The 16,850-nt window shown below is 43.1% G+C and overlaps 1 protein-coding gene across 5 annotated transcripts in view; it reads left to right on the top strand.

Moving 5' to 3' along the window:
- LOC112982762 (uncharacterized) overlaps nucleotides 1-16,850 on the top strand; it is an 89,491-nt gene that overhangs the window by 40,920 nt on the left and 31,721 nt on the right. For 2 of the 5 annotated variants that reach the window (XR_010390979.1, XM_064518080.1), the window contains exons 2-5: nucleotides 6,482-6,714; nucleotides 7,434-10,368; nucleotides 10,493-10,608; nucleotides 15,554-15,668. The gene's annotated coding sequence lies outside the window, so the exon portion shown is untranslated. The other 3 variants (XR_010390978.1, XR_010390980.1, XR_010390981.1) reach the window with 3 other exon arrangements.

The following is a 16,850-nucleotide window of genomic DNA, read 5'->3' as shown; positions in this document are numbered from 1 at the left end:
CGGGAGGCAGAGGACGCAGTCTGAGCCTGCAACAGGAGCTGTGAGCAGGTCAGTGGGCTTGACGACTAACACCAGTGAATGCAACCAGCAATGAAATGCACCCTTTAAGTTAGTATCCCAGCAGTACCACGCGGTACCTGTTTGGGCTGGGGCTCTGGGAACGCTCTCAGTGCTATGTGTGTCTTGATTTGGGGGATTTGCTGTTGCATTATAACCCTGGCAACTGGAAGGGGATGAAAACTCCCCCCACTTGTTCATCTGAGTGACCCACTGCATTAATGGAGAGTTTATCCCAAGAAAGTAAAGCTGCCATTGTATAGCTGAGCGGCATAGCGGTCTGGTGGAGAGCTGAGGTGAGGGAATGAGGATGTTGGACCTGGGTACTTGCTTAGCAGGAGGGAATAAGGTATGAGCTACCTGGCCAGGGCCCACCTTGTGCTAGGTCCTCCTCTGACCATGCAGTGTCCCTGAGCTGAGGCCCGTGGCAGTCTCTGGGTTAACTGCTACCTCTTCCAAGGTTGTGGAAAGGCATAGAGGGTATGGGCCTACGAGTACAGGGGTGTTTCTCTCGAATATGTGTTTTGACATCTAGGAGCCATATAAAGAACTCAAAATGTGGTGGTGAGGGGATTTATGGGGTGGGTGTGCATATGCATGAAACCTGTAAAGATATGATGCGCTGCGTTATTACTGGTATTAAATCATATCACCTTACAAGCGCGTGTGTACATGCACTTGGTAGGGGGAAAGCACTGAGATACTGAACTTTAAAGAAACATTTATACTGAACTGTAGTTTACTGTTATTTTAAGTATGCTTTATCCCTGTTATTTGCTGGCACAGTAATCTCAGTAAACATAACTGCTAGTTCAGCAGATCAGTAATTGTTTTCAAGATCTGGGGCTGTATGGCACTGATATTAATTGCACATCATTGTTCCTGAATTAAAATGTGCCTATTTACTAACCTCCTTCCTCATTATAGTCCTGAGCCACTGGAGAGTTTGAAGCTCATCTATTTGTCAAATATGTTTTATGAGTTAATTCTTCTGCCAGCTTTATTGGATATTTGTATCCACTGGTAACAGCCCAGGAATTGCCATTTTACTCAGGAATGGATCATCCAACCTGACTGTGCTGTCAAAGATTATGCAAATAAATAAACAAATAGCTTGAGCCCTTATGTGCCTATGCTAAGAACACTATGTCTAATGTAATTGTTATGTTCATAAAATAACCAACATAAATGACTTCTAAATATTAGAGATGAATGCTCATTATGAAATGGGCTATTTTGTTTTGTTGTGTTTGGTTTTAGCTAACAGCTGCTAAAATACTGAACAGCATGACTGTTTTCAAACAGACAACTACTTATGACCCCAAACCACTTTTTTTAATAAAGATAGGGAGGAAGTTATTTTTCCTGGAAAATGTATAAGATTTTCAATATGTCTCCCATGCTGAATTGGGATGAAAAGTTAAAACTCATTAAAACTTTAGCAAACCAGAAGTCTACATGAAAAGAGTCACTTGATGTTTTAATTTTTATTGGTCTTGATTTATCAGCGTGCCCAAGCGTATGCTTAATTTTCTATTTCTTTGATTTCAGCCACATAGTTAGGGTTTTCTGAGTCAAAAACTGATGAGTTTTCTGGGAGTCTGTTCTTAGAGTGCCTGGAGAATAAACTTGAAAAACAGAGAGATACAGCATGCTTTCCAAAAATGCAGTAAAGCTGTGAACCTCTGCCTCCTTCTCTACACTGGGCAATAAATTATTGTAGGAACCCGTTGCTTGCAAAAAGATGGCCCTGCAGAAATTAAACCACACGTTACGTGGCGCATGCAGGGCTCATTCCAGACTGCTGCTGAGTTGCAAGAGGGCTGGATGCAATATCTGGAAATGGATCTGTTGCTCAGACCTGTCTAAATCCGGTGCTGTCCACAGTGATTTATCTTCTAGGTAAAGGAATCAAACTTTTTTATTATCACTTTGAATGTTTTCATTTCTGGGCCCTTTACAGGCCTTCTCCATAGTCTCCGAGTTCCCTTTCTTTGCCGTGCAAAATAACATCTAGGCAATGGAGTGATCGACTTGGCTGGAGACTTTTAGATGCTTTCAAATTCTCTGTCAATGTCAACCAAGATATTATTCCCATAATCCCATGGCTGTGCCTGCTGGCTTGTACATTACCCATGTACATTAGTGGGAAGGAGTGGATTCCTTCTGTCTTTATCTGCAGCCTCTTGCTTTTATGACTCCTTTGTATCATCCGTCTTTATTTCCATCGCAGGGAAGAAATGTCTTCCCCCAGAGGTTGCATCCAGATGAATGTGTTTGATTCGCGGCGAGATCAGAGGAGGGCGATTTACAAGGGTTCTGTGCGCTCAGACGCAGGAGCGCTGGTACTATTGAAACATGCCTTGTATATGATGGATGGGGCATATTATCTAAATGCTAATAAATACTGAGCCACAAATTGGCTCCATTTTTCTTCATTCCTCTGCTGCCTGTGGTTGTTGAGTGACACTAAATCTAGCCTTGGACACATTACAATACTAATTAGTTCCAGTTTCTTTCTCTGTTCTTCCTTTTCCATAGGGCAATATGGGTGAGCCGCCTCTGGGTATATTTATGATACAGCCTCATTGGCTTGCCTCCACGAAGAGTGCGTAGTACAGTTTGGTGCGAGGGGGACAGGGTGCAAAGCTGGTGTAAATCTCCTCTGGCACAGAGTTCCTGAACATAATTTTAAAAGGCCAACAGGTTTATAATTCTTATTAAACGCTATAGGACTTTCCCATAGGGATGATGTCCTTTAAGTGTACAGTTGATCACATATACATGATATCATGTACTCTTTTGGATGAATACTTGCTACAGTATCTTCTGCATAATCTCTCGATTGTTCTTTTTAGCATTCTATATTTTAGATCCTTAAAGATAAGCTGATGAATATTGACTTTTTAACACTTATATTTTGGAGGCCAAAATTTCAAATGCAAGTATGTGACTTCTGCTTAAACAACTCTAAATATGCTTCGGTGGTGTCAAAATAATCTGCTGCTGCCTGTATAATAGCCTGACGTGCTGTACCCCAGTGTCTACATTTACAGCCGTTTGCATGTGGATATGTCGGGAGTGTTGGCGAAGCTCACAAGCATGCCTACGTATAGTTTGCAGATACCTCGGAGCTGCTTGTTGAAAACCTGTCGCCAAAATCTCTGTGGGATAGTGTTCCCTTGCAGCTCTTTGTAATCAAGTCATTCTCAGTAATAGCACTTGTTGCTTTTTGGCCAGGCAACAAATTAAATGGGCTATCTTGCACTGATGCCACACATGCATCCTGCAAATCTTGCAAGTTATTCCAATGAAACCCCCCCAAAACTGTCTCATGGTTCACACACAGCCAGCAGGAAGGCTACCTGGCCCCTTCTCTGAGTGTGTGGGACCGATGCTAAATTTGCACCAGCTGAAAACTTTGGATAACTGCAATATTAGGAAATAATCTGTCCTTTTTTAAAAGAGCCGGTTATGAAAGATTCAGGGTTTTCTCAGTTCACTTTGAGATCGCTAAGGATTTTTCCCCTCAGAGAATTCAGATGTTTGCTAGATAATTGTGGGAAAACGTTGCAAATTGGTGCAGTGGGAATAGCCTGTCTGAAACAAAGGCAAAAAGAACAAATATGTGTTTAAAATATCAACAGCACATGCTTATTCTGTAAAATCGGGCAGCCAGTTTTTTTTCTTCTGTGGGTTTTTGGTTTTCTACGAAAAGACTTCCAAAACTGAGTATATTGAATTTAGCAAATGGAGATTATGGATGACTTAATGAAAATCTACTCATCTACACCCAGGGAACAAAACTTTGGTAAAGGGATCTTCTGCCTGCAGAGAAAAGTGTAACACAATCCCAGCTGAATCCAGACTGGAGGTAGGGTGCTCATTTTTAATTATGCCCGTGATGATTGTTGGAAATCCAGTCCAGGCATTGCAACAATTTCCTACAACCAGAATTTTTAGTTGGGCCCACCTTCTCAACCGTGTTCTGTAGCTTAAGCAAGGAGTTGCATCAAGGATATAATTTATGGTCTTTGGTATAGATTAGATAAATGATTCAAGTGGTTCTTTCTGCCCATGAAAACATAGTCTGTGATTCTTATAAAGAAGTGAGCTGTTATGTGCCATCCCTGCAAGGGTGCTCTCCCAGGCTCACATAGGAGGTTGGGTTGTGATTTGCTGTGTACACACACTGTTTAAAGGAGCTTTATTGTTAAGCTGCTGAGTTTGTGGTTACAAGTGAAGCGTATCAGATGGGTGTAAGGGCAGAAGGTCTATCGGGACATTTCCGTAGGTGACTCCTACTGCAATTCCAGCCTCTTCTACAGGTATTTATCCTGGGATGGATATCCTGTATTTATCCTCGATGATGAATGTTTTGTAAATAAAACATAAACTACTGGAGGGGAGAAGACCAACATCTGTGCTATAGTTGCGTACCATCTCCTATAGTCCTTGTCTGAGGTATATTTTTTTAATTTAATTTTTATCTTGTTTATGAGATGAAGAAAGGAAGGCCTTTCACGTTCTTCACAAATTAGTCATTTAAATAGCCTAGGAGAGTTTGACAGGACTGAGGTAATCATGCAGTCTGGCTCTGGTCCCTAGCAAAACCATCCCTGAATCCAGATGCAGGCTTCCATGTCATGCGTTCACTTCCTATATTTCAGTATTATTACTGGCCTCTATGTTTATCTGTTTAGGGCCAAATCTGCACTCACCTGATATCATTGATCTGTAGGATGAAGCTCAGCTTTGAGGGTGGGGTTTGGGCTTTTTTTTCCTTGTCCATCTTTTCTGAAGAAGGCTGATAAAGAGCAATTCAAAGGTGCCCAGTGAGCGCAGAGATACAATATGCCAGAGCTGTCTGCAAGTGTTGATGAGACAACCTCAGCAGTCCTGAGCTTTAGCCATACACATCCAAATACATAAATGAGACAATCTTGTTAAATAATTGAAGTGGTATTAAGTTCAGGCCTCTCACGTTTAGTGCTTTTCAACTCTCCTGCCACTTATTCCATTGCTCTTTGCAGAGAAATTACACTTTTCTAGTTTTAGCATTTGTTCTGCTCTGTGCCACTGGCTCCCAGCAGCTTCTGCAGACCTCCCGACCTCCCTATTTCAGCCGGTAATATCATGGCTTGTTTCCATGGAGACCAGAGTAAAGTGATAAATAAATGTGGTTGGGAATAGCAAGCTTTCACCTTCTGTAACCAGGATAAAAACAGGGGGCTCATTGCTACACTGTGTAGTTATGCACAGAGGACAGGAGAGCCCCCCGTGCCCCTCACTTTGTGTCACCCATGGCACCGGAGCGATGTGTGCACGGCTCGCGCTGCTGGAGCTCAAACGGGGATGACTTTGGGAGGCCTCGGCATCCCCAAGGCGATGGGCAAGCCCCAAACCACTCATTGCTCTTCGCCATACCTATAGATTGAAACCAGAGCATTGGGTGCATCTCCTGCCCTCAGTCTAGTCCCCAAATGTGGGTGCGATGGCATTTACTCTAGGGTACGCCTAGTTTCACCGAAGGATGCTGAAGAGCTCTGTGCTAGCTGAGGGACCTGTGATTCGGTTGTATCAGTGAAAGCCTCTGATGGGATGAGGATCTGCGAGCCAGAAAAACTTGGATTCGGTTCCAAATTGGGTTGCTGAACTGTTGTGTGATCTTGACAGATCATGTCTCATTCCTCTCCTGCGGTTTATTTATGAGATTATAACACTTCTGGAGCAGGCAGTTCCTTTCTGAGCATCTTTTATGTGGTGTCCGTTCCAGGGGGGACTTTGTCCTGGTTAAAGTTTCTAGGCAAATTATAATAATCAATAAATCAAGTTCAGGAATACTCCTTGAGGCCAATACTACGTTTTATCCTCCTGCATACTCCCTCTTGTTGCAGGTCCTGTAATAGTAGGGACTCCTAATGAACATGGGTCTCGTGAAATTGCCCGTACAATGAAAATGGAAAAATAGTCTCAGACTACAGTATACAATTTCAGCCAGAACTTCCCTTCCCGTGATCCTCTGCTTAGAGGGGTGTTGTTCTCTGAATAAATGACTTTTCTTTTTGGAGGAGTCAATTTAATCTGGCGGTGCAATGAATATATTCTTATATGGTAAAGTAGGTGAATTTTGTCACGCTGAATGCCTTTGTTGAAAGTTTGTGGGGGTTTTGTTCAAAACAAACAAACAAAAAGCTAGCCCAAAGTACCCTTCACCTCTGGAGAAATTAAAAGCTGAACCCATACGTGACTGCTGTGGTCGTTCATTGCAAAAAATTCAGAACTTCCAAACTGGGAGTGGAAGTTTTAAACTGTATCGGATCCAAACTGTAACCTGTTGATACTCGCTTTTGTATCTGCATTTTCACTTTCTACCTTGTCACATTTATTAACTATTGCAAATATCATGTTTTTCTGTAAACAGACACTCTTTTCCGGGCATTGTTAATACTCACGATTGGAATCGCTCTCCGTTTACCTCGCCTGATTCTGCTGGGACACCCGGGGGATTTTCCAAGGCTACGAGCACAGGACTGTGTGGTGGTCATTGCCAGGCAGTGATGCTGCAGTAGAAGATACTCTTTCCTGTGGTTTACCAATAAACCAGCAGGACACTTTGCTGCTAGCAGCCCTATACTACTGAGAATTGTTTTTCAGGTGAGATAGTAAATTATGGTCTTTCAGTTTCTGTAGACATAGCTGTTTGATAGATCCAGTTTTGGTGTTTTATATGGTCAGACTGGAAGTCCCCTGTGTTTGCCCTCCCTCCACTTAAAAAACAGCTGTTTTGCATTGCTCTTCCCAGAGGTGGCTGCATTTTATTAGAATCTGTGTATGCAATATAGATGAGGATAAAAATTGGCATAGCAGGAAATACCTTCCTTCTTCCCTGCTTGCTCCAAGGGCAACAAGAGCATGCATGCTGTTGGTGTGCTGGGTGCCGTGCCTCTGCGCAGTTGCAGTTGCATTGGAGGCATCGCAGGCATTGCAATTTCTTTTTATGCCTGTTTTTATATAGTCCAGTCTCTTTCTTCTGGGAATTTTTCTGCTAGTGCCTAAGTGGCGTTGGAGGGAGCCGTTCCTGCTGTCACAGTCTTTGGCCCCTTACGTTTTGGCCTGTGGCGCTCCCTTATGCATTATGGTTCCTCCAGTTTCAGCTGTCTGAACAGCTCTGTGTTGGCAGTTTGTTATGGCTGAATACTTTTCTCTTGCTCCTGCCCCCTCTGGTTCGTTCCTTTAATGTTTGTTAGCTTTATATTTAAGATTTCTCTTCACTGTAAGTTCTGAAACAGGCTTCTGATTAACCACCACCTACGAACACCATTAAAAAGTACTGGAATTGTCCTTGAACTCTTTTCTGGCCTTTTTCTACTCAGACAGGACTGGATACCTAATTATAAAGAAATATGGAAAATTATAGTGTGTCAGGAACCGTTATGTCCTTTCAAGAATCCTGTCTGACAGTCCGATGATGCTCAGGAAGCCAAGACCGTCCTGGTGCCGTCCCAGAGGATAAGGATTAACAACCTGGGAAGCAACGAAAGAAGATTCACGCCGACGGGAGGAAGAAAGATGCATGTGTAGTTTGAGTTCATCTTGGCAGAGTCATGCTGCAAATGCCAACCCGACAGTTTTAGTGCTGGCAGGAAATGAAATGTAGGAGGGGGCCTCGCAAGCGATGGCTCGCTCTCGCTCAGCGTGAGCTACGGCGGGGAGGCTGCCGGCACTAATAACCCCCCGCGTGCTCGAGGTGGCTCTCCTCTGCGAGTACACGTCAAGGTGACAAAATACGCCAACAGACAGATGATTGTTCATCTCGGGCTGTTGCTGCTCGGTGGCAAGAGAGATGTGAGCTGAGATGTTTTTGCCTCGGGCAACAAGATGTATCTATGGAGAAGTTGAGGACGTGGCTGTACCTGAATTACCTTTAAACTAGCTAGGACAACTGTGACAGCAGGGCGGCAGAGGTCAGCGCAGGCCACCAAATTCACTTGGGACGCTATGTAGATACAGCAGGCTTTCTGTACGGAGCAAGCCAACGCTGGGAAACGCTTTACTTGCAGTTACCCCCTGAAATAGTCCCACTGTGGTTTGAACATGCATCTCCAAGGGGAAATTCATGATAGATTTGGTCTTTGTGGCCACAGAAGTGGTGTAAACCTTTGTTGTCCTTCTCAGTCGTATCTGTTGGAGTGCGGCACGATGTGTCTGACCTGCTACCATGTTGAGCTCTTCTACATAATTGCCCTAGTACCAGTATTTCACATTAGTTTTAACAGACACTTTTAGTGTTGTTACTTCTGGAGGAAATTCCCCTGAGGCTTAATGTCTGTCAGTCCAGAATCCCGAGCAGGTTTCGGAGGAGATTATGTCCTTAGGGAAAGCGCCAGCATTTTGTCTTACAAATAGCTGAGGAAAGGAAAGTGTCACACTTCTCCCAAAACAAGTTCAAAATCAGTTCAAACTAAGATATTGTGGCATTTCTTCCTCTGCTTTGTGCATCGGGAACATGGGCTGCTGTAGCCTTGGCAGTAAAGAAAAAGACAGTATGATGCCATTCAGACGTAAAAAGTCAGGAGTTATAAAACACAGGGGTATCTCCTGCCCCCTTTGAGGGGTATCAATGCGGGGACTGAGGCACAAGTGGGCAACGGGTTGGATCCAGCACCAAGCAAAGGGTGCTGGGCTGGGCTGGCCCACGGGATCGCGAGGGAAGGAGCTGGCGCAGGGTTATCACTTGGGTCCTGCACCATGAGCAGGGTGCTGGGCAGCCTTGTCTGGTTTTTAACCAGTTCCACCTAGCTTAGACCTTGCCCGGCTGCCTGGTGGAAGCTATAGCAAGAATAGCTGGGATCTGTGAGCATGCAATGAATTTCCTCCTGGAGAAGAAACACTGCTGCTTATTAGGGTTTCCACAGCTCTTTATGGCTGGCACCCCCTACCCATACGGCAAAGTGGAACCCAGGGGGTTAAATGTGAGCAAAAAGGGTTTTTTTTTTTTCTATTCAAACTGGGTGCTTTGCTGCAGGTATGTTGGATCCCTGCTGGGTACAGCAGAGCTGGAAACCAAGGTGCTTTTGTAGAAGTTGTTTCTGTATTGGTGGTAAAAAGAGGAAGGCTTTGATGAGGCTTCCAGTAGTAGTGCACTGGTGACTGAGTTGTTTTTCCAGGAAAAGTGGCCATCAAAGTGCTTATTAGGAAAAATATTTTGATTGAATGCAACCCAGCAAACATCTGCTGGTTGGAAAACGTTGAAAATACGTTATTTATATATGTGTTTGGGGAAAGCTTTGCCACTCTTCATATGTTTGAAATCACAGCCCCCTGAGTCTAATGGAAATGCGGTTTGCACCTGGGGGAGAAGAAGAAAGAAGAATAACCCAAAGAAGATGACTCTAGGAGGTGGTAACCCACACGCTGCTCTCAGTTGTGCTGCCTAAATTTCATCGGGGAAATTGCTGTTCATTTGTGAAACAGCTGTCACACTTCAGTTTTATCAGGGTACACATGGAATAATGAGATTGTATCTGCACAAATAAAATCATGTCTTGCCTTTGAAATTTAAGGCAGGATTTTAGCTGGTAAGAAAAACAGCTTTATTTATTTATTTTATTAAAAGAGCACACTGTTGCCTTTCCATTGTAACTTTCTGAAACTGGAAACTAAAATCTCCCCATTTCTTCCTTCTCCTCCCCTTTTGTTTTGCCACGAACACATACAGCATCCCAAAATTTCCCCTCTCTCTGCTCTGCACAAACGAGCCATGAGCTCGAAGGGTTGTCCACGTGGGATAGATTTTTGCAGGTGTTGTTGTAATCTCCCCAGTTTGTTTGCTATGACACAACGTGCTTTTATAGGTTTTGTTTCTTACTAAGAGCTGGTTTTTCCTGCTCTGTCATGGGCTATAGATTTTTTTTTCTTCTGCTTTACACAAGTTACATGCCTTTGCTTTTGCAAAGCTAACTTTTCATTCTAGCTCTGTCAAAGAATTTATCCTTGCAGCTACTTGCTGTTTCACAGATCACAGCCATTACAGGGAAATCCGTGGCAATACAGCACCTCCGTTAGGCAAGCTCTGCCCCAAAAGGCGATACGAAGCATAATAAATACAGTTCATTTTCCTATTTCTCAAAAGATTCTCTTCATTACGCTGCTGAGTTTTGCTAATCTCCCCTGTGGCTACGTAAGACACAGGTTTGTCTGTGTTGATTTTCCTCCGCAGATCGTTGTAGCTCTCACGCACTTTGGACTCATCTCGTGTGCTTGATGCGGCTCGTTGCCTCTGGATGCGCAGCAGGACAGAGGAAGCTGGTGAGCCTCTGACGCCGGTTGTTTTGCATTTGAACTTTCTAGGTCCCCTCTTACCATGAGTCTGACAGGCAAGGGCGGCTTCTGGCTGAGATATTTCATAAACTTCTTGCCGATTTCTTCACAGTTGTCGTAAGAAGGCATCTGTGTAGAGATCGTTTGTTGGACCTGGAGCTGGACTGGTTGGTAAAGGACCACAGAAGATCTGTCCATGTAGAAAGTGAGTTTAATTGCTTGCTGCAGGTCAGTACCATTCTCAATTACTGGTATAAATCTAAAATAAAGCTTGAATAGGACAGAGCAGAACACGTCCTCAGTTTCATTGGCAAGCTTTGGTGCTGCATCGAGATGAATTAATTTTAATATCATCTACAGAGTTACGGGGAATCATGCTAATCTATACGACTATCTTAAACTTAATATTGGGAGACTTCAGCTTTGATTTTGAGTTACTCGTTACTGCAGTAGAGGAGTTAGCGTACGGGAGGTCAATACTCTGCAGAAACGAGTAATTGATAATTTTTATAATATGGGAGCTGTGTGGGGAAGCTAGGGCCAGAGGGGACAGGCCCACCTGCCCCACGGGAGCGTGTGAACGGAGGCAGCGCCCGCGGTGAGGAGGCAGCCCGCTCCAGCACCCGTAGGTGGTCTCCCCACTGGAGGCTGGAGGAGCCACGGGATGCCTCCAGGTCTCCTGTGGTCCACATTGCACCACGCTTGGCGTCACGGTATTTACCTTCAACTTTGCTGCCTTGATGCCACAGCAGTAAGTCAGAGGGATAATAAAAATGAGTCAGGCGTTCGAAGGACTGACTAGGATAGAAGGCTAAAATCGCTCAACGTGTATCATTCGCCTTAAGGGCAAGTTGGGAGGATATGGCTGTGAAGGGAGGAACGGAGAAGGATCTGAACGCGATGGAGAGACAGGGTGTTTGTGGGAGCTGTGGAGGAGCCAGTACGGCCAGTGAATAAATCAGGCATCAGGAGAGTAGAAGTAAGTTCTGTTCCCAGCACCAAAACAGACTGCTTGAATAATCTCAGACAAGTTACTTACTTTATTTGGCTGTCACTTTTCTTGCACACTGTGAGAAACATGATTTCTTGCTGCTGCTAAACCTTTTTGAGGTGGAGTCCTGAGGCCACTTTGTTTTAGAGAACACAGGCTTGGTTGGCTACTGCCGTACACTCTCTTGGGGGGCTTCTCTTGCAATTCTCCTAATACAAGAAGTTATTTAAGAGTCTTTCCTCTGTGTACATTAAATATTACCCTCTCTGCTGGATAGAAAAAAAACCCAAAAAACCACAGTTCTGATGATAATGCATCTGTTGAGATGCTCTGAGTTCTGTGGATTAAAAAGTGTTTTTATATGCTAGCATCCTGTTTAAAAATTACTGTAATGTTTAAAATCATGGTCCCAAATTGCATCATAGACAGCAAAAACAAGGCACTGCAGTAAATTGTGTGTTTAAATACATTGCTGTTAAATATAAGAGCATAGCTCTTGTTGCAACTACATAGCCGGTGTTATGTCAAGAAGTAGTAGGTCAATGAAATATTGGAAGTTAAGTATACAGTGAAAATGTTAACTTGTGAGATCCAGCAGAGAGAGATCATCTCCCTAACAAGGTTTTGATGCTGGAGAGCAGTGGTTAGTGCACTTGAGATTACAATGGTAAAGAATAATCTTGTCATGTGCAAGAACGTAGGAAATGAAATGAGTCCTTTCCTGATGAATTGCTAAGACTCTTGTTAAGAGGTGGAGAAGGACAGCAAATGCACAAACGTTTCCCTTTCTAGTCAGACCTGTGTTTCAGTGCACAATATACATAGCTGTTGAACTCTGTCTAGCTGACATCCCCATGCTTTTGTGAAACAAGCATTTGAAAAACAAGATGAAGGAGGAATACAGGAGCATGTGCATTATTCAAGCCGTTATAGTACTCGGTGAGCATTCAGAAAAAAATCCTCCAGAATATCCTAGAGCATTGCTAAGGTTAATTGACTGCTTGAAGCTGTCACTGCAGGCTTTCCAGAAAAGAATGATTTTATGGATGGAAATTGGCAGTTGCATGTCACCTGCCTGTGCGACTAGCACAGGAGCACTGTTCTCTCTCAAAACTGAATTTTCTGAGGTGGCTGAAATGGCATAGAACTGGCTAAACTGCATGTTTATAACATGTCTCTGTGGGATTGACCTGTTGTTTAGAGGTGTCTTGAACCAGGACAGCAAGGTCGTAGGAGAGATTCTGCACCAGGCAAGACACTTTGGGAACAGGCGTGTTTGAGTTCTTTCCTGTCACTGCAGATGGACAGAGTAGTCATAGGTAGTCACGGATATGTCAAAATATTAAACAAATGTTTAATTATTTCATATTCAGATAGCATTCGAGACTGTAGTTCAGGAAAAAAAAATCCCAAATTGAAAATAATATCAGTGTGCAAAGCAAATGCCAGCACTACAGAGCCAGCATCATGCATCAGTATGTTTTGCACCATGTGTACTACTGTATCAGACATCTAGGGACATATTTGTATGATAATAATATGTTACAACTGAGTCTCTTAATGGGAAGTTGAGGTGTCATGCTTAGGTAAAAGTGGAAGGTATCAAGGCATCTAAAAATACTAGTCTGATTATTTCAATGATTCAGTAGTTTCTGAAATGACTTGCATGCTCCAAGAACGATCTCCAAAGTCCCTGCTCTAAAAGTCAGTGTCCTTGTGATCAATGTTCTGTATGAACAGCTGGATACATATCTGAGTCGCAAGTTTATCTAAGGGATTCATTAAAAAGCTAGCATTTGCAAACCTCGCTAGGTCAAGCAGTTAAATATTCTCCAAAAGGCTGATAGATGTATGCATATACACATGCACGCTGTGTGTATACAAACAGAGGCCAGCTAGGTGAGGCTATCTGCATTTCCATCTGAAAAGCAGAGGCTGTCTTTGAGCTGCAGGTTTGCCTTTGTTCCTGGTTCTTCTGATTACCATATTAATCCTGCTTACAGCAATCTCAATACAAACCGATTTTGTTGGAGAGAGGGGGAGTTGCCAATTTCAGGACAGCTGCACTTAAAAGTATATTCATGCTATTGAAAAGTAGGTGAGTCTGTAAAGCTTTCAGTAAAGCTTGCTTTTCTTGCAGTTCTGTGTGAGACTGTTCTGTATACTCCAAACATTTTTATGCCGTCTGTGCAAGCGGTAAGCTGAGTATTCAGATAGTGAAGGGGAATTTGTATGCAGAAGCTCTGGGACCCTTCACTTATTTTAAACTTGCCCTGTAATCCCCGCTGGATCATCAGCGGGATTGAAGCCAGAGGCTTTCAGCATGGAGTGCTTAAGCTAATAGAAATGCAGCAGACTGGTGGCGTTACTGTCCTGGGGACTGATGTAGCCTCTGGAATATCTCAAACTGATAGTCCAATGCCTCAGTGCCTTTTTGTTGGCAATAAACTTGCAATAGGAGAAAGTTTGTCAAAATGATTTCCACGCCTCTCAATGACTTGTCCCTCTAAAAATATTACAGAGTATCACACAGTGAAGCTAGAAATCACTAGTTGCCTGTTTTAAAGATGTTTAAGACACAAATTATGCAACAAATGTAGTTTGATTAAAAACCCATGCATACCCCAGGGTTGGCTCTTGTCATGCTCAGCATGTAGCTAGAGCTAAGGAAATGGGAATGGGGCTCACGGAAGGAAACAGAAAAGCAGCAAAGGGAGAGAAGAGAAAAATGAATGAAATGCTAACCTTTCCTAAGAACTGGAATGGAGAGAAGTAAGTTTAGATGTGTCTGATGCCATTTAATCTGGAGATGCAATTTCTGTTTGGTTTCTTGCTGTCCAGAGGAGAATGAATAGTTTAAATAATTAGCTCAAGAGTAATTATAGACTGGATCAATAATCAGTTAACCAAACTATTTTATTCTTGTTTCAAAGCATAGATTTAGTTTTGATCACTTTGGGAAGGTTTTTAGCTATTTGGCCAGGCTTGGTAGTGCTGGTAGGGCACTCGTATAAAATTTTTTTTAAACCGCTGTTTGTCTGCTTGGCATGGTTTTTCCTGTTTAATATATAGGAGTAGGAAAATAGAAACCACAGAATAAATTCTACTCTTGGGCATGCTGCATAAATAAATGGTCTGGGAAGAGAATGATCTGTAGTGGATTTAGAGTGGACACCGTAATTTTCTGTAGTACTTTAAATTCAACCAATCTATTAATGCTTGGTAACTATTTGGTCCCATGAAATGGCAAGTTATGATACACATCAAAAATGTTCTGTTTGTAAAGTTATGATACACATCAAAAATGCTCTGTTTGTACTGCTATTTATTGCTCCTTCCTCCTGCCTAACTGTCAGCCTCTGCAGAGTGCGGAAGTAGCTTGTCTAAGGCTGCAGATATCATCAGTTACGGAGCTGTATTTAGCAGTCGTAGCCTGCCGGTCATTATTTTGGTGTCTCTTATCTTGAATTATCTAACTGAGAGCCCGTCCAAGGTGCTCTGCAGAAAATTCAGGTCAACATTTTTATCTCTAAGAAATTTAAGAAACTTGATACCTAATCTCTGTTTCTTGTATTTAAGTCCATCTTTTATCAAACAGACACCAAGAAGCTATCTCAAACTGTGACCATTCAAGACCTGAAACACTCTAGAGTATCTGATTAAAAAAGGATCCAGTCATCTTAAAGAAATGTCCTTTTAAATTCTACTTCTTTGCATGTTTTAAAATACTTGTATTCAGTGTATCATGAAGCCCCAAGCACATTCTGCTAGTGAGACGTGTAACTGTTCCTTTAACTTGGCATTCATGGACCTTTCACATCTTAGATATTCATGGAAAAGAGGTCTTTCTACTGCATTTCAAGAAAAGAGCATATTGCTTTTTGAGGGTAGAATGCTAACATGTCCTTTACAGGAATCTTCCATAAACTTCTAGCAAGACAAGAAAATACTGAATATCTCTTCAATTTTTCTGTGATTTTTCTTTTTGTATTATCATATGTATTACAGAGAAAGACTGGAAACTATTAGGTGTATTATTTCATGTTACTCTACTTCCCAGCTTCAAGCACTGTTCTCTGTGTGCACATCTTATGAATTATTGTATCCTTTGAGCTGTTTTAAGGGGAAGCACTGTTCTCCCAAACTTGACTTCCCTAAACGCTCTCTTCTTTCCTTTTCAAGGTACCTGAAACTGAAAATGCTTCTGCTTTGTGCATGCTGATACACACACCATGGCCTCTCTGCCTCTTCATGCAGAGCGGGTGAGCCATAGTGATTTGTGGAGCAGAAAGAACAGGTAACAGATGTAAAATATTTCTTACATACTTCACTATTATTAATATGAACTGCAAGAAAAGATACCATGACAAGGAAGATTCAGGATTAGGGGGTGGAAAAGAGAGGGAAAACGCATTAAAAACAATTCAAGCTGATTTGACCTACTGCTTATTTGCTCATTGTTCAACTTAGGAAGGAGTGAAAATACTAAAAGATTTTGTATTGTATTTACACAAAGGATTTTCCCTTTGTAGGAAGGTTGTTTTCTTTTCATGTATAAATACCGATCTGTTCAGCATGCCAAGATAGAGGACTCTCAGACTGAGCAGAGGTGCTTACAAGGGCAGACAGACCAACACCGGTGTAGGCTTTCAGCCCCAGACACGCGTGCCACCAGTTGCGTCTAGTAGACGCAGAAATCTTGCTTTCTGTGTAGGTTTTTTGACAGAGCTTTGTTGTGCAAGGCTGGAGAGAGACATTTGAAAACAAAGTGCACCCCGGGGAAGCTCGCGCTGCCGAGCCACTGGAGATGAGTTGGCAGGGTGCCAGCCCCGAGAAGCACGAGATGGAAAATGAGCTCTGACAGGTTAGATGTGATACTGCAGGCCCAACTGCGCTAGATACCAGCCTCCGTATTGGCATGCAGAGGGATTTCAGCTGCAATGGCTTGCGCGGGAAGAAATGCTCGTTCCACTGCAGGATGGGAGCAGCAACCTCCTTGAGCACTGGGGCTTCTTTAGAGGCTGAATCCAGGAGGAGGTGACGCGGGTGCTCTCCTGAAGCTGAGGCTGACCATCAGTGCCTCTGCGGAGTCTGACAGTACGAACAGATAGGGACCAGCTCATGGGCAGTGTGCTGGGGCCCTAGCTTTCAGTGTTGGCATCACAAGTCCAAAGTCTAGCTCATTTGGAAAACCCCATTCTCGCTTCAGTTCGCATCACTTCCCAAATCCTGCCAAGTGGATTCTGTGTGTGAGATGTTTGCTCCCGGAATAAATTGGATAGTGCAAATAGGGGCTGAAATGACACTGCTGATCTCTAGGATGGTTCAAGATGAGAACATGCAAACACAGCAGTGGGTGTGGGTGGTAGCGCACTGCTCGGTGAGTGTTTGGACAGGGGATTACAGTAGAGCTAATGTTATAAATATGGGTAAAGTGTGTTGGCAGAGCTGTGTTGTGAGAGGGGTTGTCCATAACTGG

This window comes from Dromaius novaehollandiae, chromosome 11 (genome assembly GCF_036370855.1).
Source record: "Dromaius novaehollandiae isolate bDroNov1 chromosome 11, bDroNov1.hap1, whole genome shotgun sequence".
In the NCBI taxonomy this organism is placed as follows: Eukaryota; Metazoa; Chordata; class Aves; order Casuariiformes; family Dromaiidae; genus Dromaius; species Dromaius novaehollandiae.
This window is presented reverse-complemented; position numbering and strand designations above follow the sequence as displayed.